The sequence below is a fragment of the Salvelinus alpinus genome, chromosome 7 (genome assembly GCF_045679555.1).
Source record: "Salvelinus alpinus chromosome 7, SLU_Salpinus.1, whole genome shotgun sequence".
NCBI lineage: Eukaryota > Metazoa > Chordata > Actinopteri > Salmoniformes > Salmonidae > Salvelinus > Salvelinus alpinus.
The window spans coordinates 76,216,464-76,240,962 of record NC_092092.1 but is presented as its reverse complement, the minus strand read 5'-3'; the positions used below and the strand labels follow the sequence as shown (position 1 = coordinate 76,240,962).

At 43.7% G+C, this 24,499-nt stretch overlaps 1 protein-coding gene across 1 annotated transcript in view; it reads right to left on the bottom strand.

The window, feature by feature from the left end:
- The window catches only part of LOC139581690 (FERM and PDZ domain-containing protein 3-like), a 270,056-nt gene that overhangs the window by 182,056 nt on the left and 63,501 nt on the right, over nt 1–24,499 (bottom strand). The window contains exons 2-3 of the mRNA XM_071411717.1: nt 16,298–16,425; nt 16,037–16,130 (exon numbers count right to left, since the gene is read on the bottom strand). The gene's annotated coding sequence lies outside the window, so the exon portion shown is untranslated. The remainder of the gene's footprint in view (nt 1–16,036; nt 16,131–16,297; nt 16,426–24,499) is intronic.

Genomic DNA, 24,499 nt, shown 5'->3' with positions numbered 1-24,499 from the left:
TTATTTTCTGTGTTTGTGTGCGCCACGGTTGCGTCACGTTCGGTTTCTGTTTACCAGTTTTTTTGTGAAGGTTTGACTTTATTAAAGATGTGGAATTACGTGCTGCTCCTCGGCTCATCTACGACGCTGCTCCTCGGCTCATCTGCGACGCTGCGCCTCGGCTCATCTGCGACGCTGCACCTCGGCTCATCTACGACGCTGCTCCTCGGCTCATCTGCGACGCTGCGCCTCGGCTCATCTGCGACGCTGCGCCTCGGCTCATCTGCGACGCTGCGCCTCGGCTCATCTGCGACGCTGCGCCTCGGCTCATCTGCGACGCTGCGCCTCGGCTCATCTGCGACGCTGCTCCTCGGCTCATCTGCGACGCTGCTCCTCGGCTCATCTACGACGCTGCTCCTCGGCTCATCTACGACGCTGCTCCTCGGCTCATCTACGACGCTGCTCCTCGGCTCATCTACGACGCTGCTCCTCGGCTCATCTACGACGCTGCTCCTCGGCTCATCTACGACGCTGCTCCTCGGCTCATCTACGACGCTGCTCCTAGGCTCATCTACGACGCTGCTCCTCGGCTCATCTGTGACGCTGCTCCTCGGCTCATCTACGACGCTGCTCCTCGGCTCATCTACGACGCTGCTCCTCGGCTCATCTGTGACGCTGCGCCTCGGCTCATCTGTGACGCTGCTCCTCGGCTCATCTGTGACGCTGCTCCTCGGCTCATCTGTGACGCTGCTCCTCGGCTCATCTACGACGCTGCTCCTCGGCTCATCTACAACGCTGCTCCTCGGCTCATCTGTGACGCTGCGCCTCGGCTCATCTGTGACGCTGCGCCTCGGCTCATCTGTGACGCTGCTCCTCGGCTCATCTGTGACGCTGCTCCTCGGCTCATCTGTGACGCTGCTCCTCGGCTCATCTGTGACGCTGCTCCTCGGCTCATCTGAGACGCTGCTCCTCGGCTCATCTACGACGCTGCTCCTCGGCTCATCTATGACGCTGCTCCTCGGCTCATCTATGACGCTGCGTCTCGGCTCATCTATGACGCTGCTCATCTACGACGCTGCTCCTCGGCTCATCTACGACGCTGCTCCTCGGCTCATCTACGACGCTGCTCCTCGGCTCATCTACGACGCTGCTCCTCGGCTCATCTACGACGCTGCTCCTCGGCTCATCTACGACGCTGCGTCTCGGCTCATCTATGACGCTGCTCATCTGTGACGCTGCTCCTCGGCTCATCTACGACGCTGCTCCTCGGCTCATCTACGACGCTGCTCCTCGGCTCATCTACGACGCTGCTCCTCGGCTCATCTGTGACGCTGCACCTCGGCTCATCTACGACGCTGCTCCTCGGCTCATCTACGACGCTGCTCCTCGGCTCATCTACGACGCTGCTCCTCGGCTCATCTACGACGCTGCTCCTCGGCTCATCTACGACGCTGCTCCTCGGCTCATCTGTGACGCTGCACCTCGGCTCATCTATGACGCTACTCCTCGGCTCATCTATGACAGGGAGTTTGAAGACAGCGATCGTGACAGTGTGTGCGCGTGTGTGTGTGTGTGTGTCACATTGACTTCCATCTGCAGAAAATATGGAGAAAAGATACTGAGTAAATAGTATTAAGAAAACCCTTTAATATGCCAAGATATAGGTGTGTGTGACGGGTGTTGACACTAACTCCCATTACTGTGACGTATGGTTCAATATCTCCTCCAAGAAACGGTTTAGAGGGAAAACAAAGCCGGCATTTGTCATTCCAAATGGATATTTTCTACTACTCCTCAACGCACTTGTATGTGAAAATGTTTCAGAGGAAAATGTCATTACATCGTAGTATCACACACACACAAACTCACATGGCCGGCTAATATGAATACAGACAACAGCAGGCAACAACAGGACCCTGAAGAATACACTGTGTGTTATTAAGAGGTGAGGTGGGTTACTAATTACTGTTTTGTTTTCATGGATTCATCATAACATTTCTGAGGGAGGGGGGGGGGGGGGGGTAGCGGGGGGTGCTTTTGTTGTGTGTTGCTAATCCGTGCCCTGTTGAGAGACCTGTACATCTAGCTGCTATTACCTGGGTGTTTTTATATCATAAACCTTCATTTTTTAACATAGAGAGAGAGACTGCTAAACTATCAGTCGGGCATCCTTAGGAAACTAGCTTCAGGCTTTTTCTACTAAATAGTTATTTTCAGCCTGAACTTGGTTTTCTGCATGTGACACACGGTACAGGGATTCAATTTGAATAATATGACATTTAGCAGACAAAGCGACTTGCAGTCATGCTGCATACATGTGACCCGTTGTTGGCCCAGGGAATTGAATCCACAACCCAGTGGTACAAGCATCGTCCTCTACCAACTGAGCCATACAGGACACCAGCAGCTCATCCTATTGTTGGAACGTCCCTGGGGTGTGTACCTATATTACTTTGTTAAACCCTACACCTTACGCAATAAACACTAAACAAAGTATGCTCCTGTTGTTTTCTGTATAATTGATAGAACCTGTTGTGGATGGTTCTACACTGGTGTGTAATCAAGACTGTGTTCTTTCTCTCGTTCTGTTTGTGTCTTTTTGAACACACAGCTCCCCAAATACACCCACACGTACTGTAATTCAAGCCTAAACAGTATGACTAACCTGCCTGTACTCAGCAGAGGTACAGAGTGTGTGTGCGGATTATAGGTGTATGTGCGTGTGTGCGAGTGTGTGTGTGTACACGTACGTGTGTGCATGCGTTTGTGTATCTGCGTGCAAGTGTGGGTTTGTGTTGTGTGAGAGACCTGGCTGTACTTAGCAGAGGAACAGAGAACAAGGAGTCCCCTCCTGTACTCCCTGTTCACTCATGACTTCACGGCCAGGCACCTCCAACACCATCATTAAATTTGCTGATGACACAACAGCGTTAGGCCTGATCACCGACAACGATGAGACAGCCTATAGGGAGGAGGTCAGAGACCTGACCGTGTGGTGCAAGGACAACAACCTCTCCCTCAAAGTGATCAAGACAAAGGAGATGATTGTGGACTACAGGAAAAGAGGACCGAGCATGCCCCCATTCTCATCGACGGGGCTGTAGTGGAGCAGGTTGAGAGCTTCAAGTTCCTTGGCGTCCACATCACCAACAAACTAACATGGTCCAAGCACACCATGACCGTCGTGAAGAGGGCACAACAATACCTATTCCCCCTCAGGAGACTGAAAAGATTTGGCATGGGTCCTCAGATCCTCAAAAGGTTTTTCAGCTGCACCATCGAGAGCATCCTGACAGGTTGCATCACTGCCTGGTATGGCAACTGCTCGGCCTCCGACCACAAGGCACTACAGAGGGAAGTGTGTACTGCCCAGTACATCACTGGGGTCAAGCTTCCTGCCATCCGGGACCTTTATACCAGGTGGTGTCAGAGAAAGGCCATAAAAATGGTCAAAGACTCCAGCCACCCTAGTCATAGACTGTTCTCTCTGCTACCACACGGCAAGCGGTACTGGAGCACCAAGTCTAAGTCCAAGAGGCTTCTAAACAGCTTCTACCCCCAAGCCATAAGACTTCTGGACAGCTAATGAAATGGCTACCCAGACTATTTGCATTGCCCCCCCCCCCCCCCCCCCTTTTCTACGCTGCTGCTAATCTCTGTTATTATATATGCATGGTCCCTTTAGTAACTCTACCTACATGTACATATTACCTCAATTACCTCGACACCGGTACCACCGCACATTGACTCTGTACCGGTAGCCATTGTATTTAGCCCCGCAATTGTTATTTACTGCTGCACTTTAATTATTTGTTATTCTTATCAATTGATTTTTTTGTTGTTGATATTTTCTTAAAACTGCATTGTTGGTTAAGAGCTTGTAAGTAAGCATTTCACTGTAAGGTGAACTTTCTGTATAATTGATAGAACCCGTTGTGGATGGTTCTACGGTTACTTTCTGTATAATTGATAGAACCCGTTGTGGATGGTTCTACGGTTACTTTCTGTATAATTGATAGAACCCGTTGTGGATGGTTCTACGGTTACTTTCTGTATAATTGATATAACCTGTTGTGGATGGTTCTACAGTTACTTTCTATATAATTGATAGAACACGTTGTGGATTGTTCTACAGTTACCTTGCGCTCCATCAATGATTTATGACAACATATAGTTGAAGTCTGAAGTTTACATACACCTTAGCCAAATACATTTAAACTCAGTTTTTCACAATTCCTGACATTTAATCCTAGTAAAAATTCACTGTCTTAGGTCAGTCAGGATCACCACTTTATTTTAAGAATGTGAAATGTCAGAATAATAGTAGAGAGAATTATTTATTTCAGCTTTAATTTCTTTTATCACATTCCCAGTGGGTCAGAAGTTTACATACACTCAATTAGTATTTGGTAATTTTGCCTTTAAATTGTTTAACTTTAACATTTCGGGTAGTCTTCCACAAGCTTCCCACAATAAGTTGGGTGAATTTGGCCCATTCCTCCTGACAGAGCTGGTGTAACTGAGTCAGGTTTGTAGGCCTCCAACCTCGAACACGCTTTTTCAGTTCTGGACACAAATTTTCTATAGGATTGAGGTCAGGGCTTTGTGATGGCCACTCCAATACCTTGACTTTGTTGTCCTTAAGCCATTTTGCCACAACTTTGGAAGTATGCTTGGGGTCATTGTCCATTTGGAAGACCCATTTGTGACCAAGCTTTAACTTCCTGACTGGTGTCTTGAGATGTTGCTTCAATATAGCCACATCATTTTCCTGCCTCATGATGCCATCTATTTTGTGAAGTGCACTAGTCCCTCCTGCAGCAAAGCACCCCCACAACATGATGCTGCCAGCCCCGTGCTTCACGGTTGGGATGGTGTTCTTCGGCTTGCAAGCCTTCCCCTTTTTCCTCCAAACATAACGATGGTCATTATGGCCAAACAGTTCTATTTTGTTTCATCAAACCAGAGGACATTTCTCCAAAAAGTACGATCTTTGTACACATGTGCAGTTGCACACTTTTTTATGGCGGTTTTGGAGCAGTGGCTTCTTCCTTGCTGAGCGGCCTTTCAGGTTATGTCGATATGGGACTCGTTTTACTGTGGATATAGATACTTTTGTACCTGTTTCCTCCAGCATCTTCACAAGGTCCTTTGCTGTTATTCTGGGATTGACTTGCACTTTTCGCACCAAAGTACGTTCATGTCTAGGAGACAGAACGCGTCTCCTTCCTGAGCGGTATGACGGCTGCGTGGTCCCATGGTGTTTATACTTGCGTACTATTGTTTGTACACATGAACGTGGTACCTTCAGGCATTTGGAGAAATTGCTCCCAAGGAAGAACCAGACTTGTGGAGGTCTACAATTTTTTTTCTGAAGTCTTGGCTGATTTCTTTTGATTTTCCCATGATGTCAAGAAAAGAGGCACTGAGTTTGAAGGTAGGCCTTGAAATACATCCACAGGTACACCTCCAATTGACTCAAATGATGTCAATTAGCCTATCAGAAGCTTCTAAAGCCATGACATAATTTTCTGGAATTTTCCAAGCTGTTTAAAGGCACAGTCAACTTGGAATTGTGATGCAGTGAATTAAAAGTGAAATAATCTCTCTGTAAACAATTGTTGGAAAAATTACTTGTGTCATGCACAAAGTAGATGTCCTAACCAACTTGGCAAAACTATAGTTTGTTAACAAGACATTTGTGGAGTGGTTTAAAAACAGGTTTTAATGACACCAACCTAAGTGTATGTAAACTTCCGACTTCAACTGTATACCCAGAATCACCTTTGATAAAATGACTACCTGAACATGTCAGAAGATGAAAGGTTAACCACATATCCAGTGTTACTGAGCAGATCTACATTAGATGTGCCAAATGGATTGGAATACATTGAGTGCACTACTTTTGACAAGAGCCCTATGTGGAGTAGGGTGCCTTTTGGGACACACCCATTCTATTCCTTAGCCTGTAGAGCGGGGCTATCATCCTGTTGAGAAGGTTTCGCATAAGTCGGTATGATGGGCCAATGATCAGTCATTTTCCAGGGGAGGTTAGACTAGATGCTCTGTCCCCACTCCACGTTTTAACTTTTCAACCATCTAGCTAGCCTATCCAGCTACCTGACTTGAACCACCTAGCAAGCCTACTATCTAGCAACTGTCAGTACTCCATATATTGTGCACTACTTCTGACTAGAGCCCTATGCACCCTAGTCACAAATACGGCACTATATCCTCTAACGAGTCACCCTCCCGGATCCGGCATCCTCCTCATCAAAAAAGCTGACTAGCATAGCCTAGCCTAACGGGACAGGGATATCATATAATATAATTTTCATGAAATCACAAGTCCAATACAGCAAATGAAAGATAAACATCTTGTGAATCCAGCCATCATTTCCGATTTTTTAAATGTTTTACAGCGAAAACACAATATGTATTTCTATTAGCTAACCACAATAGCCAAAGACTCAACCGCATATTTTCACCATGTTTCTACCGCATAGGTAGCTATCACAAAACCGACCAAATAGAGATATAATTAGTCACTAACCAAGAAACAACTTCATCAGATGACAGTCTTATAACATGTTATACAATACATTTATGTTTTGTTTGAAAAATGTGCATATTTGAGGTATAAAATCATAGTTTTACATTGCAGCTACCATCACAAATAGCACCGAAGCAGCCAGAATAATTACAGAGAGCAACGTGAAATACATAAATACTCATCATAAAACATTTATGAAAAATACATGGTGTACAGCAAATGAAAGATAAACATCTTGTGAATCCAGCCAATATTTTTCAGATTTTTTAAGTGTTTTACTGCGAAAACACAATATATATTTCTATTAGCTCACTACAGTAGCCAAACACACAACGCAGTTTACTCCCCGCCAAAATAGCTTGCACAAAACCGACAGAATAGAGATAAAAATTAATCACTAACCTTGAACAACTTCATCAGATGACAGTCTTATAACATCAGGTTATACAATACACTTATGTTTTGTTCGAAAATGTGCATATTTATAGCTGCAAACCGTGGTTATACATTGTGAATATGTAGCAACATTTCCCCAGAAAGTCCGGAGCTATTTTGGACACTCACCTAATCTGACCAAAGACCTCATCATAAACTTTACATAAAAATACTTGTTGTATGGCAAATGAAAGATACACTGGTTCTTAATGCAACCGCCGTGTTAGATTTTTAAAAATAACTTTACCATAACAAACAGCTTGCGTTATAGCGAGACAGCGCTCGCCAAAACGGCGGAGAATAGGAATCAACATTTTCCACAGAAATACGAAATAACATCATAAATTGTTCTTACTTTTGCTGAGCTTCCATCAGAATGTTGTACAAGGACTCCTTGGTCCAGAATAAATCGTTGTTTGGTTTTAGAATGTCCTTTTCTTCTGTCGAATTCGCGCCACAATGCTAGCCAATGTTGATAACGTTCCCATCTTCTCTCGACGCAAAGAACGGAAAACTCCAAAAGTCCCAATAAACGTTGAATAATCTGATAAAACTCGGTTGAAAAAAACCTACTTTACGATGTTATTATCACATGTATCAAATAAAATCAGAGCCGGAGATATTCGCCGTGTAAACCGAACGCTCAGAAGACAATATCGAGGTACTACGCGTGCCTTGGTAGACAAAGGAAATTCCTGACCTGCCACTCCAAAAGCTCTTGTTCGACCTCAGATCAAGCTAGACACCCCATTCCACCTTCCACTGCCTGTTGACATCTAGTGGAAGGCGTATGAAGTGCATGCATATCGATAAATATAAGGCAATTGAATATGCAGGCCCTGAAACAGAGCCTCGTTTTCAAATTTTTCACTTCCTGCATGGAAGTTTGCTGCAAAATGAGTTCTGTTTTACTCACAGACATAATTCAAACAGTTTTAGAAACTTCTGAGTGTTTTCTATCCAATAGTAATAATAATATGCATATTGTATGATCTAGAAAAGAGTACGAGGCCGTTTCATTTGGGCACGATTTTTTCCAAAGTGAAAACAGCGCCCCCCTATTGACAAGAAGATATACGTAACAGGGTTCAATTTGGGACGCAATCCATATTAACTCCACAACTTAACCCTGGTTCTTAATGCTTTTTACTTTAAAGGGCAGTGAACTCCTTTAAAGAAAAGTCTAAGGGGACCACTGTCTATAGATCATTATACAGACTACACTCACTGTCTATAGATCATTATACAGACTACACTCACTGTCTATAGATCATTATACAGACTACACTCACTGTCTATAGATCATTATACAGACTACACTCACTGTCTATAGATCATTATACAGACTGCACTCACTGTCTATAGATCATTATACAGACTACACTCACTGTTTATAGATCATTATACAGACTGCACTCACTGTTTATAGATCATTATACAGACTGCACTCACTGTCTATAGATCATTATACAGACTGCACTCACTGTCTGTAGATCATTATACAGACTGCACTCACTGTCTATAGATCATTATACAGACTACACTTACTGTTTATAGATCATTATACAGACTGCACTCACTGTTTATAGATCATTATACAGACTGCACTCACTGTTTATAGATCATTATACAGACTGCACTCACTGTCTATAGATCATTATACAGACTGCACTTACTGTCTATAGATCATTATACAGACTGCACGCACTGTCTATAGATCATTATACAGACTGCACTCACTGTCTATAGATCATTATACAGACTACACTCACTGTTTATAGATCATTATACAGACTGCACTCACTGTTTATAGATCATTATACAGACTGCACTCACTGTTTATAGATCATTATACAGACTGCACTCACTGTCTATAGATCATTATACAGACTGCACTCACTGTTTATAGATCATTATACAGACTGCACTCACTGTCTATAGATCATTATACAGACTACACTCACTGTTTATAGATCATTATACAGACTGCACTCACTGTTTATAGATCATTATACAGACTGCACTCACTGTTTATAGATCATTATACAGACTGCACTCACTGTTTATAGATCATTATACAGACTACACTCACTGTCTATAGATCATTATACAGACTACACTCACTGTTTATAGATCATTATACAGACTGCACTCACTGTTTATAGATCATTATACAGACTGCACTCACTGTCTATAGATCATTATACAGACTACACTCACTGTTTATAGATCATTATACAGACTGCACTCACTGTCTATAGATCATTATACAGACTGCACTCACTGTTTATAGATCATTATACAGACTGCACTCACTGTTTATAGATCATTATACAGACTGCACTCACTGTTTATAGATCATTATACAGACTGCACTCACTGTCTATAGATCATTATACAGACTACACTCACTGTTTATAGATCATTATACAGACTGCACTCACTGTCTATAGATCATTATACAGACTGCACTCACTGTCTATAGATCATTATACAGACTACACTTACTGTCTATAGATCATTATACAGACTACACTTACTGTCTATAGATCATTATACAGACTACACTTACTGTCTATAGATCATTATACAGACTACACTTACTGTCTATAGATCATTATACAGACTACACTTACTGTCTATAGATCATTATACAGACTACACTTACTGTCTATAGATCATTATACAGACTACACTTACTGTCTATAGATCATTATACACAGTGTGTACAGTGTACAGTGTCTCCTGACCGCTCCTGTCTCGATTTAAGTATGCTCTCTCTAATTCTCTCTTTCTCTCTGTCGGAGGACCTGAGTCCCAGGACCATGCCTCAGGACTACCTGGCATGGTGACTCCTTGCTGTTCCCAGTCTACCTGGTCGTGCTGCTGCTCCAGTTTCAACTGTTCTGCCTGTGGCTATGGAACCCTGACCTGTTCACCGGACCTGCTACCTGTCCCAGACCTGCTGTTTTCAACTCTCTAGAGACAGCAGGAGCGGTAGAGATACTCTGAATGATCGGCTATGAAAAGCCAACTGACATTTACTCCTGAGGTGCTAAAATGTTGCACCCTCGACAAACACTGTGATTATTATTATTTGACCATGCTGGTCATTTATGAACATTTGAACATCTTGGCCATGTTCTGTTATAATCTCCACCCAGCACAGCCAGAAGAGGACTGGCCACCCCTCATAGCCTGGTTCCTCTCTAGGTTTCTTCCTAGGTTTTTGCCTTTCTAGGGAGTTTTTCCTAGCCACCGTGCTTCTACACCTGCATTGCTTGCTGTTTGGGGTTTTAGGCTGGGTTTCTGTACAGCACTTTGAGATATCAGCTGATGTAAGAAGGCCTTTATAAATACATTTTAGTGATCGGGCAGAGCCTGTTTATTAGTTCTGCTCTCACATATCTGCCATTTATCACTCGACCCCCTTCTTTGCCACACACCATAAACACAAAGACTACATAACACCATAAACACAAAGACTACATAACACCATAAACACAAAGACTACATAACACCATAAACACAAAGACTACATAACACCATAAACACAAAGACTACATAACACCCTAAACACAAAGACTACATAACACCATACACACAAAGACTACATAAAACCATAAACATAGACTACATAATACCATACACACAAAGACTACATAACACCATAAACACAAAGACTACATAACACCATAAACACAAAGACTACATAACACCATAAACACAAAGACTGGGCTGGGTTGGGTTTGGGGGAGGTGAGAGACTGGGTTGGGTAGGGGGGGAGGCGAGAGACTGGGTTGGGCAGGGGGGATGCGAGAGAGATTGTGTCGGGTTGGGTAGGGGGAAAGCGAGAGACTGGGTTGGGTCGGGTAGGGGGGAGGCGAGAGACTGGGTTGGGTTGGGTAGGGGGGAAGAGAGTTGTTTGGGTCGGTGGAGAAGAGAGAGAGTGGGTTGGGTCGGGGAAGGAGAGAGAGTGGTTTGGGTCGGGGAAGGAGAGAGAGTGGTTTGGGTCGGGGAAGGAGAGAGAGTGGGTTGGGTCGGGGAAGGAGAGAGAGTGGGTTGGGTCGGGGAAGGAGAGAGAGTGGTTTGGGTCGGGGAAGGAGAGAGAGTGGTTTGGGTCGGGGAAGGAGAGAGAGTGGGTTGGGTCGGGGAAGGAGAGAGAGTGGGTTGGGTCGGGGAAGGAGAGAGAGTGGTTTGGGTCGGGGAAGGAGAGAGAGTGGTTTGGGTCGGGGAAGGAGAGAGAGTGGGTTGGGTCGGGGGAGGAGAGAGAGTGGTTTGGGTCGGGGAAGGAGAGAGAGTTGGTTGGGTCGGTGGAGGAGAGAGAGTTGGTTGCATCTGGGGAGGAGAGAGAGTGGGTTGGGTCGGGGAAGGAGAGAGAGAGTGGGTTGGGTCGGGGAAGGAGAGAGAGTGGTTTGGGTCGGGGAAGGAGAGAGAGTTGGTTGGGTCGGGGAAGGAGAGAGAGCTGGTTGGATCGGTGGAGGAGAGAGTGTTGGTTGGGTCGGGGAAGGAGAGTGGGTTGGGTAGGGGAAGGAGAGTGGGTTGGGTAGGGGAAGGAGAGTGGGTTGGGTAGGGGAAGGAGAGTGGGTTGGGTAGGGGAAGGAGAGTGGGTTGGGTAGGGGACGGAGAGTGGGTTGGGTCGGGGAAGGAGAGTGGGTTGGGTAGGGGAAGGAGAGTGGGTTGGGTAGGGGAAGGAGAGTGGGTTGGGTCAGAGAGAGAGTGGGTTGGGTCGGGGAAGGAGAGTGGGTTGGGTAGGGGAAGGAGAGTGGGTTGGGTAGGGGAAGGAGAGTGGGTTGGGTAGGGGAAGGAGAGTGGGTTGGGTCGGGGAAGGAGAGTGGGTTGGGTCGGGGAAGGAGAGTGGGTTGGGTAGGGGAAGGAGAGTGGGTTGGGAGCTACTAATCTTACGTCCTCCACTGCCTCCTCAGCATTTCCCCACTGCGCTCCACACGTTACAGTTATTAGCTACAGGGCAGTCAGTGCTGTAAAACCCAACATGTAAAACTGCATTCTGCCAGTAACTCAGTCAGCATCGATCAGATTATGGAAAATAGGATTCATTATCAGATTGGGCACGTTCAATGTAGTCTTTATTCCTGTCATGCTGTGCAGATTATCAGACCTCACAACCCCCAGACCTCACAACCCCCAGACCTCACAACCCCCAGACCTCACAACCCCCAGACCTCACAACCCCCAGACCTCACAACCCCCAGACCTCACAACCCCCAGACCTCACAACCCCTGGAGAAGTGTTGAACATCTCAGGAAATACATGAATACAATATACAAATGTAGGCTCTTCATTTGGTTGCTGGGACATTTCCTGCACAGTAGGACATGCATACTTATATTCTATTGAGTTTAAAAAATATTTCTAAAGTTTGTAATTTCCATTTTGAAATTTCAGACTTAATTTGCCACAACGAAAAAAATGTCCATGAATTATAATCCACATAATAATTCACATTTCCTGTTGCTGAAGGATTATTTTCCTTGTGTAGCAAATTGGCTCAAATTAAGATCCTACAATCTGTAGTAATCTTTACGCAGCGTGACTGCATTAAAGACTACCATGAAGGCTATTATTTGATAACATTTAATCACTCGCTCACTCATACATTTCACTAGTTCTGTGAAAATACCATATTTCTTCACCCTGATGCACCTGGGAAGTAATATATGTGTCATTGTGAGACTCTTAGATGGAGCTCAGCTCATTGCACGTGCACGTGCACGCGCACGCACGCGCGCACGCACGCACGCACGCACGCACGCACGCACGCTCACAGTATTTCCATCACAATGCCGTGCAGGTCTGACTCTAAGGACCCAAGGCTGTAGGCTGTTTGCTACCTAAGGCAGTGTCCTTCACATACAGCAGCACTGTGGTCGATTTTCACTGTTAGATCCTGAATCAAATCAAAAGAAATCAAATCAAATGTTTTGTCACATACTTTGTAAACAACAGCTGTTGACTAACAGTGAAATGCTATTCATTACATGCTTCGTAAAACAGCAGGTATAGACTAACAGTGAAATGCTATTCATTACATGCTTCGTAAAACAGCAGGTATAGACTAACAGTGAAATGCTATTCATTACATGCTTCGTAAAACAGCAGGTATAGACTAACAGTGAAATACTATTCATTACATGCTTCGTAAAACAGCAGGTATAGACTAACAGTGAAATGCTATTCATTACATGCTTCGTAAAACAGCAGGTATAGACTAACAGTGAAATGCTATTCATTACATGCTTCGTAAAACAGCAGGTATAGACTAACAGTGGAATGCTATTCATTACATGCTTCGTAAAACAGCAGGTATAGACTAACAGTGGAATGCTATTCATTACATGCTTCGTAAAACAGCAGGTATAGACTAACAGTGGAATGCTATTCATTACATGCTTCGTAAAACAGCAGGTATAGACTAACAGTGAAATGCTTACTTACGGGCCCTTCCCAACAATGCAGAGAGAAAGACAATAGAGAAATAATAGAAAAGTAAAACATGTAATAATAAATACGCAATGAGTAGCGATAACTTGGCTATCGCTGTGGTAGATATGTACATATAGGTAGGGCTAAAGTGACTAGGCAACAAGATAGACAACAGTAACAGCAGCTGTGTATGTGATGAGTCTGAGTCCCCCAAAAAGTTTGTGCTAAAAGGGTCAATGCAGATAGTCCGGGTAGCTATTGGATAACTATTTAACTAACCATTTAGCAGTCTGATGAATTGGGGGTAGACGCTGTTCAGGGTCCTGTTGGTTCCAGACTCGGTGCATCGGTACCGCTTGCCGTGCGGTAGCAGAGAGAACAGTCTATGACTTGGGTGGCTGGAGTCTTTCACAATTTTTAGGGCCTTCTTCTGACACCACTTGATATAGAGGTCCTGGATGGCAGAGCGTTCGTCCCCAGTGATGTACTAGACGGTACGCACTACTCTCTGTAGCTCCTTAGGGTCGGATGCCAAGCAGTTGCCATACCAAGTGGTGATGCAGCCAGTCAAGATGCTCTCAATTGTGCAGCTGTAGTGCAGCTGTAGAGCTTTTTGAGGATCTGAGGGCCCATGCCAAATCTTTTCAGCCTCCTGAGGGGGAAGCGGAGTCGTCGTGCCCTCTTCATGACTGTGTTGGTGTGTGTGGACCAAGATAGATCCTTAGTAATGTGGACACTGAGAAACTTGAAGCTCTCGACCCTCTCCACTACAGCCATGTCAATGTGAATCAGCCCTATGTTTCTGACTTCCTCCCTATTGGCTGTCTCATCGTCGTCGATGACCTCTGTCATGTCGTCAAGCAAACTTAATGATGGTGTTGGAGTTCTGCATGGCCCCTCGTGCGTAAATGAACAGGGAGTAGGGAAGGGGACTAAGCACGTACCCCTGACGGGCCCTGTGTTGAAGGTCAGCGTGGGGGATGTGATGTTACATACCCTTACCACCTGGGGCCAGCCCGTCAGGAAGTCCAGGATCCAGTTGCAGAGGGAGGTGTTCAGTCCCAGGGTCCTTAGCTTAGTTATGTGTTTGGAGGGCACTATGGTGTTGAACGCTGAGCTGTAGTCAATGAACAGCATTCTCACATAGGTGAATATTTTGTCCAGGGGGGAAAGGGCGGTGTTAAGTGCAATAGAGATTGCGCCATCTGTGGATCTGTTGGGGCGGTATGCAAATTGAAGTGGGTCCAGGGTGTCTGGGATAATGGTGATGATGTAAGCCATGACCAGCCTTTCAAAGCATTTCATGGCTACAGATGTGAGTGCTGCGGGGCGATAGTCATTTAGACAAGTTATCTTGGCGTTCTTGGGCACATGGATTATGGTGGTCTGCTTGAAATGTGTAGGTATTACAGACTAAGTCAGGGAGAGGTTGAAAATGCCATTGAAGACAGTTTCCAGCTGGTCAGTGCCCTGGGGTTTTATGAATGTTAACCTGTTACTGTTACAGAGGCACTGTGGTAGTATTTCACTGAAGCACTGTGGTTGTACAGCTCTCTTATGGTCTTTGTTGAAGTCAAACTGAAAAATTTAGTGGTAGGGTGGGATACCCATAGCAGCCTTAAAGTTGACAGTCTGTCTGTCTGTCTGTCTGTCTGTCTGTCTGTCTGTCTGTCTGTCTGTCTGTCTGTCTGTCTGTCTGTCTGTCTGTCTGTCTGTCTGTCTGTCTGTCTGTCTGTCTGTCTGTCTGTCTGTCTGTCTGTCTGTCTGTCTGTCTGGCCTTAAAGCTCCCAAAAGTAAAACAAGGAAAATTCTCCCTCGTGTACAAAGGCTATTTTAAGCATAGGGGTCAGGTTTAGGGTTAGGGTTAGAATTAGGATTAGGAGTTAAAGGAATGGAAAGGGAAAGGGGGATCCGCATTTAACCCAACCCCTCTGAATCAGAGAGGTGCGGGGGGCTGCCTTAATCGACATCCACATCATCGAGCGCCCGGGGAACAGTGCTGCCCCTGCCTTGCTCAGGGGCAAAACAACATATCTTTACCTTGTCAGTTAGGTTTAGGGGTTAGGTTTAGGGTAAGGGTTACAGGGTAAGGTTAGGTTTACAGACACACTCATGATCTCACAGCTGGTGAGGATGATTTAGGAGGTGGAGATTAAACACGCCTAGGAAGTCTGATGTTAGTTCTTTTCAAAATTAGCCCACACACAAATACACACAACCACACACAACACACATACACACACCCCGCCAGCTGTCACATCCTCCCTTCTAATCTCTCTGCGCTTTGAATCCGTGAATCATGAAAGCCACTTCTGGAAAAACAAGAGCAATTGGATGTCAAGTGTGAAAAGGAGGCTCTTTTTGAACCATTTCAAACAGCCCCTCTCTGTCTTACAAACAGTAACCTTCATAGATGCTTTAATTACTTATTCTACAGTACTATTCTACAGTACAGTGGAGGCTGGTGACTTGAAACATTTAGGAGGATGGGAGATCCATGGTATAGGTGCGGAACGCACAGAGATTTTTAAAACCGTCAAAGACTAATTATTTTAACCTAAAGCATTTAATAAAGACATTTATAGTACAATATTATGGGGAATGAGAATGAGAGGGCTACTTACACAGTGTTGGGAAGGGATCACAGCAGTGATAGAATGAGGGTATGCGGCATGAGTTGAGGTGTTCAAGGCTTGACCAGTTCAGAACAGGATTTGACTGAGAAGACAAAAAACAATAACACAACACACTACACAGTTAGACAAAAGAGCTAAGAGAGAGTCCAAGCAAGGAGTAAAATCATTGATTTGTAACAATGTGATTGTTTTGCTGTATATGATTGACTCTACATACAGTAATGAGAGAACATTGATAGGGGTACTCACAGTGCTTGGAGAGGAAACATTCAATGTGCCAGTGGATGAGCGGGCACATGAGACGTGGTTTCAGTTCATGTCAGGAGAGAGTTGACAATGGTCATCACCTCTTAATCAGGGAACAGGAGGGGACTCAGCTGTAGATACAAATAGCAGATACATTACAGCTGCACAATCGTAGGTTTGAACAACACGTTCAAACCTACATCTCGAAATTCACAAAGTCAAACCACAGACTCCGCCTCTCGCCCACTTTGACACGTCAAAAGATGAAGGATGGTGCCGACAGAGACGGTCGCCTCGCTTCGAGTCCTTAGGAAACTATTCAGTATTGTTAATTTTTATTATGTATTATTTTATACATTGTTAGCCCAGAAGATCTTAAGTGTTAATACATGCAGCCGGGAAGAACTATTGGACATAAGAGCAACTTCAATTTACCAACGTTACGACCAGGAATACGACTTTCCCGAAGCGGATCCTTTGTTCGAACACCACCCAGGACATTGGATCTAATCGCAGAGGCCGACCAAAAACAACGTCGCCGCAGAAGAGGTAGACGGAGCGGCCTCCTGGTCAGACTTCGAAGGCGTGCACACCACCTACCGCTTCCGAGTATATTACTCGCCAATGTCCAGTCTCTAGTCAAGAAGGTTGACAAAATTAGGGCAAGGGTTGCCTTCCAGAGAGACATCAGAGATTGTAACATTCTCTGTTTCACCAAAACATGGCTCTCTCGGGACATGTTGTCGGAGTCGGTACAGCCCCCGCGTTTCTTCATGCAATGTGCCGACAGAAATAAACATCTCTCTGGGAAGTTGAAGGGCGGGGGTGTATGCTTCATGATTAACGACTCATGGTGTAATCATAACAACATACAGGAACTCAAGTATTTTTGTTCACCTGACCTAGAATTCCTTACAATCAAATGCCGACCATATTATCTCCCAAGAGAGTTCTCGTCAGTTATCGTCACAGCTGTATATATCCCCCCTCAAGCAGATACCACGATGGCCCTCAAGGAACTTCTCTGGACTCTGTGTAAACTGGAAACCATATATCCTGAGGCTGCATTTATTGTAGCTGGGGATTTTAACAAATAACATTTGAGAACAAGGCTACCTAAATTCTATCAGCACATTGATTGTAGCACTCTCACAGACAATACACTGGACCACTGCTACTCTAACGTCCATGATGCATACAAGGCCCTCCCACGCCGTCCCTTCGGCAAATCCGACCACGACTCTATTTGTTCCTACGGTCCTATAGGCTGAAACTCAAACAGGACGTACCCGTGACAAGAACCATTCAACGCTGGTCTGACCAATCAGAATACATGCTTCAAGATTGTTTTGATCACGCGGACTGGGAAATGTTCCGGGCAGCCTCTGAGAATAACATTGATTTATATGCTGATTCGGTGAGTGAGTTTATAAGGAAGTGCATTGGAGATGTTGAGCCCACTGTAACTATTAAAACCTATTCTAACCAGAAACCGTGGATAGATGGAGACATTCGCGCAAAACTGAAAGCGCGAACCAACGTATATAACCATGGAAAGATAACTGGGAATATGGCCGAATATAAACAGTGTAGTTATTCCCTCTGCAGGTCAATCAAACAATCGAAATGTTGGGAAAGGGACAAAGTGGAGTCGCAATTCAACGGCTCAGACACGAGACGTATGTGGCAGTGTCTACAGGCAATTACTGACTACAAAACGAAAACCAGCCGTGTCACGGACACCGACGTCTTGCTTGCAGACAAACTAAACACCTTATTTGCCCGCTTTGAGGATAATACAGTGCCACTGATGCGGCCCGCTACCAAGGACTGCGGGCCACCTCTCTCCTTCTCCGTGGCTGATGTGAGTAAGACATTTAAACATGTTAACCCTCGCAAGGCTGCTAGCCCAGACGGCATCCCTAGCCGCGCCCTCAGAGCATGTGCAGACCAGATGGCTGGTGTGTTTACGGACATATTTAATCTCTTCCTATCCCAGTCTGCTGTCCCCACATGCTTCAAGATGGCCACCATTGTTCCTGTACCCAAGACGGCAAAGATAACTGAACTAAATGACTATCGCCCCGTAGCACTCACTTCTGTCATCATGAAGTGCTTTGAGAAATTAGTCAAGGATCATATCACCTCCACCTTACCTGACACCCTAGACCCAATTCAGTTTGCTTACCGCCCGCAGGTCCACAGAAGCAATCACACTGCCCTATCCCATCTGGAGAAGAGGAATACCTGTAAGAATGCTGTTCTTTGACTATAGCTCAGCATTCAACACCATAGTACCCTCCAAGCTCATTATTAAGCTTGAGGGCCTGGGTCTCAACCCCGCCTTGTGCAATTGGGTCCTGTACTTTCTGACGGGCCGCCACCAGGTGGTGAAGGTAGGAAACAACATCTCCACTTTGCTGATCCTCAACACTGGGACCCTACAAGGGTGCGTGCTCAGCCCTCTCCTGTATTCCCTGTTCACCCATGACTGCGTGGCCATGCACGTCTCCAACTCAATCATCAAGTTTGCAGACAACACAACAGTAGTGGGCTTGAATACCAACAATGACGAGACGAGGGCACTTGGAGTGTGGTGTCAGGAAAAGAACCTCTCACTCAAAGTCAGCAAAACAAAGGAGATGTTCGTGGACTTCAGGAAACAGCAGAGGGAGCACCCCCCTATCCACATCGACGGGTCAGTCGTGGAGAAAGTGGAAAGTTAAGTTCCTCGGCATGGTGAAGAAGGTGAAACAATGCCTCTTCAACCTCAGGAGGCTGAAGAAATTTGGCTTGTCACCTAAAACCCTCACAAACTTTTACAGATGCAGAATTGAGAGCATCCTGTTGGGCTGTATCACCTCCTGGTACGGCAATAGCACCACACTCAACCGCAAGGCTTTCCAGAGGGTGGTGCGGTCTGCACAGAGTATCACCAGGGGCAAACTACATGCCCCCCAGGACACCTACAGCACCCGATGTCACAGGAAGGCCAAAAAGATCATCAAGGACAACAGCCACCCGAGCCACTGCCTGTTCACCCCGCTAACATCCAGAAGGTGAGGTCAGTACATCAAAGCTAGGACCGAGAGACTGAAAAACAGCTTCTATCTCAAGGCCATCAGACTGTTAAACAGCCATCACTAACACAGAGAGGCTGCTGCCTACATACAGACTTGAAGTCATTGGCCACTTTAATAAATGGATCACTAGTCAATTTATATAATGCTACTTTAATAATGTTTACATATCTTACATTACTCATCTCATATGTATATACTGTATTTAATACCATCTATTGCATCTTGCCTATGCCACTCGGTCATCGCTCATCTCAACGCTCATATGTACATATTCTTATTCCATCCCTTTAGATTTGTGTGTATTAGGTAGTAATTGTGGAATTGTTAGATCACTTGTTAGATATTACTGCACTGTCGGAACTATAGGCACAAGCATTTCGCTACACTCGCATTAACATCTGCTAACCATGTGTATGTTACCATTAACATCTGCTAACCATGTGTATGTGACAAATAACATCTGCTAACCATGTGTATGTTACCATTAACATCTGCTAACCATGTGTATGTGACAAATAACATCTGCTAACCATGTGTATGTTACCATTAACATCTGCTAACCATGTGTATGTGACAAATAACATCTGCTAACCATGTGTATGTGACAAATAACATCTGCTAACCATGTGTATGTGACAAATAACATCTGCTAACCATGTGTATGTGACAAATAACATCTGCTAACCATGTGTATGTGACAAATAACATATGCTAACCATGTGTATGTTACCATTAACATCTGCTAACCATGTGTATGTGACAAATAACATATGCTAACCATGTGTATGTGACAAATAACATCTGCTAACCATGTGTATGTGACAAATAACATATGCTAACCATGTGTATGTGACAAATAACATCTGCTAACCATGTGTATGTGACAAATAACATCTGCTAACCATGTGTATGTGACAAATAACATCTGCTAACCATGTGTATGTGACAAATAACATCTGCTAACCATGTGTATGTGACAAATAACATATGCTAACCATGTGTATGTGACAAATAACATCTGCTAACCATGTGTATGTGACAAATAACATATGCTAACCATGTGTATGTGACAAATAACATCTGCTAACCATGTGTATGTGACAAATAACATATGCTAACCATGTGTATGTGACAAATAACATATGCTAACCATGTGTATGTGACAAATAACATCTGCTAACCATGTGTATGTGACAAATAACATATGCTAACCATGTGTATGTGACAAATAACATATGCTAACCATGTGTATGTGACAAATAACATATGCTAACCATGTGTATGTGACAAATAACATATGCTAACCATGTGTATGTGACAAATAACATATGCTAACCATGTGTATGTGACAAATAACATATGCTAACCATGTGTATGTTACCATTAACATCTGCTAACCATGTGTATGTGACAAATAACATATGCTAACCATGTGTATGTTACCATTAACATCTGCTAACCATGTGTATGTGACAAATAACATCTGCTAACCATGTGTATGTTACCATTAACATCTGCTAACCATGTGTATGTGACAAATAACATCTGCTAACCATGTGTATGTTACCATTAACATCTGCTAACCATGTGTATGTGACAAATAACATATGCTAACCATGTGTATGTTACCATTAACATCTGCTAACCATGTGTATGTGACAAATAACATCTGCTAACCATGTGTATGTTACCATTAACATCTGCTAACCATGTGTATGTGACAAATAACATCTGCTAACCATGTGTATGTTACCATTAACATCTGCTAACCATGTGTATGTGACAAATAACATCTGCTAACCATGTGTATGTGACAAATAACATATGCTAACCATGTGTATGTGACAAATAACATCTGCTAACCATGTGTATGTGACAAATAACATATGCTAACCATGTGTATGTGACAAATAACATATGCTAACCATGTGTATGTGACAAATAACATCTGCTAACCATGTGTATGTGACAAATAACATATGCTAACCATGTGTATGTGACAAATAACATATGCTAACCATGTGTATGTGACAAATAACATATGCTAACCATGTGTATGTGACAAATAACATATGCTAACCATGTGTATGTGACAAATAACATATGCTAACCATGTGTATGTGACAAATAACATATGCTAACCATGTGTATGTTACCATTAACATCTGCTAACCATGTGTATGTGACAAATAACATATGCTAACCATGTGTATGTTACCATTAACATCTGCTAACCATGTGTATGTGACAAATAACATCTGCTAACCATGTGTATGTTACCATTAACATCTGCTAACCATGTGTATGTGACAAATAACATATGCTAACCATGTGTATGTTACCATTAACATCTGCTAACCATGTGTATGTGACAAATAACATCTGCTAACCATGTGTATGTTACCATTAACATCTGCTAACCATGTGTATGTGACAAATAACATCTGCTAACCATGTGTATGTTACCATTAACATCTGCTAACCATGTGTATGTGACAAATAACATATGCTAACCATGTGTATGTTACCATTAACATCTGCTAACCATGTGTATGTGACAAATAACATATGCTAACCATGTGTATGTTACCATTAACATCTGCTAACCATGTGTATGTGACAAATAACATATGCTAACCATGTGTATGTGACAAATAACATCTGCTAACCATGTGTATGTGACAAATAACATATGCTAACCATGTGTATGTGACAAATAACATCTGCTAACCATGTGTATGTGACAAATAACATCTGCTAACCATGTGTATGTGACAAATAACATCTGCTAACCATGTGTATGTGACAAATAACATCTGCTAACCATGTGTATGTGACAAATAACATATGCTAACCATGTGTATGTGACAAATAACATCTGCTAACCATGTGTATGTGACAAATAACATATGCTAACCATGTGTATGTGACAAATAACATCTGCTAACCATGTGTATGTGACAAATAACATATGCTAACCATGTGTATGTGAAAAATAACATCTGCTAACCGTGTGTATGTTACCATTAACATCTGCTAACCATGTGTATGTTACCATTAACATATGCTAACCGTGTGTATGTTACCACAATCGCAACATTGTTTCAATAACATATAGAACTTTTCTTGCAGCTCTGGTATATAAAAGCTGTTTTGAGGCCTTTGCAACTTTAGGCCTTATAAAAAACGAACTAACATCTGTCATCACTATTATGTTGATTGTTTCGTTTTGGACTATAAATGGACTATAAATACAAAACGTTGCCAAGTATTTACCCTGACTAGATGGACAGGGCGCAGAGGCTGTATGCAGCTTCTCTTATTAGAAGCCTACAGTTGATCAGACTGAAAAGTTGTCTCGTTTTCATCCCATACAACATGTCATATCTCTCATGTTTAGGTGTAGCCTAGGCTGCTGCAACATTTACATGTATGGAATGAGTTTTTGCTTGTGTCTGTCCGGAGTCATTATGTGTTATCATCTTTTCTAAATAAATACCGGAGGAAAGTGGAAAGCCTACTTGAGCGCGTGCGGGAAAAAATGCGCAGCGTCAACCTCTCTCTTTAATCTAACTTTTAATATATGATGCGATGGAAGCTATCAAATCATTCTGAATTGTTTTCGACATCCCAGAAAAGACAGTTCAAAGTTCAGCCAGTAAAGGCATCATAACGTGTAATTATCGCTGCAAGCTCCTAATAGTAGCCCTTGTTGGCAGAACTTTCCCTCTCGTCCTGTCCCAAAACGTAGTGGTGTTAAAACGCTTGAGAACATCCCTGTCTCTTCTTAATTTCTCGTTGTGTTGCGCAGCTTGAATACGCAGACCTACGTCATAATCGATGCAGCTTTTTCCCAGAAGCTTGACTGATGTGGGTATTTATATGCTCCCTGCTCCTGTTTTGCCGTTTAGCTGAACGATCAATATTCTTCAGGTCACTGTACCAACCATTCGCCCAAGGCTCAGACTTTCCTAAAATCAGGTAAACCCAGCAATACAAGCTTGATGAAAGGTTCCCTGTCTATACTTTTGATACCAGGTGGTATTGAACGCCCTCACCTTCTCATCCTTCTCCATGAAACTGATCTCAGTCAGAGGTCGACCCTCGCTTTTAATTCACACCTGTTCTGCGTACCCCAGAGAATTAAAGTGTTCTTCAACAAAAAGTAAACTACATTTTCAGAAGCGTTGGCGTCAAAAACTGCACGATGGAGCTGATAGCGTTAGCTAGCTGGCTACTGCTACTGAAGTTAGCAAGGCACATTTAAAGAGATTACACTAACTGGACACAAAAATAAAGTTCTAAATCCAAGAAAACAATTTATAATCTACCTCCTCAGTCTCCTGTAATCTGAATAAACTAATTTGAATTGAATAATATCCCAAAAATGCTCAACTATCACTTTTCAAACTGTATCCAATAATATCAACAACTCACAAATCTTCTAACCTGTCACATTCTGACCATAGTTCTTTTGTATTTTCTTTGTTTTAGTGTGGTCAGGGCGTGAGTTGGGTGGGTAATCTATGTTTTCTATTTCTGTGTTGGTTTTCTGTGTTTGGCCTGATATGGTTCTCAATCAGAGGCAGCTGTCAATTGTTGTCCCTGATTGGGAACCATATTTAGGTAGCCTGTTTTGTGGGTGGTTGTTTTCAGTCTTTGTGTGTCTGCACCAGATAGAACTGTTTCGGTTTTCACTTTGTTGTTTTTGTATTATGAGTTGTTCACTTTCATTAAATAAGATGAACAATTACCACGCTGCGCATTGGTCCTCTGATCCTTCAAACTTCTCCTCCTCAGACGAGGAGGAAGACGACAGCCGTTACAGAACCACATAGAACCCCCCCCCCCACAATGTTCTGTGGCACAACACTAATACAACACACTAAATTAATTATCTGATTCTAATCCTATGATTGGATGGACAACATGTCAGTTCATACTGCAAAAGCCCAGTATCGTCGTCCTCCTGAAGTGGTCATAATAGTTCTATGGAAGAGGGTGAGGCCTACAGCCTTCTAAGTGTTGTACTGACGTCACTGTACCCAGAGGAGGATAGAAGGTAGATGTCCTCCGGCTACACCATGGTGCTACCCCAGAGAGAGCTGTTGAAGTTAATACC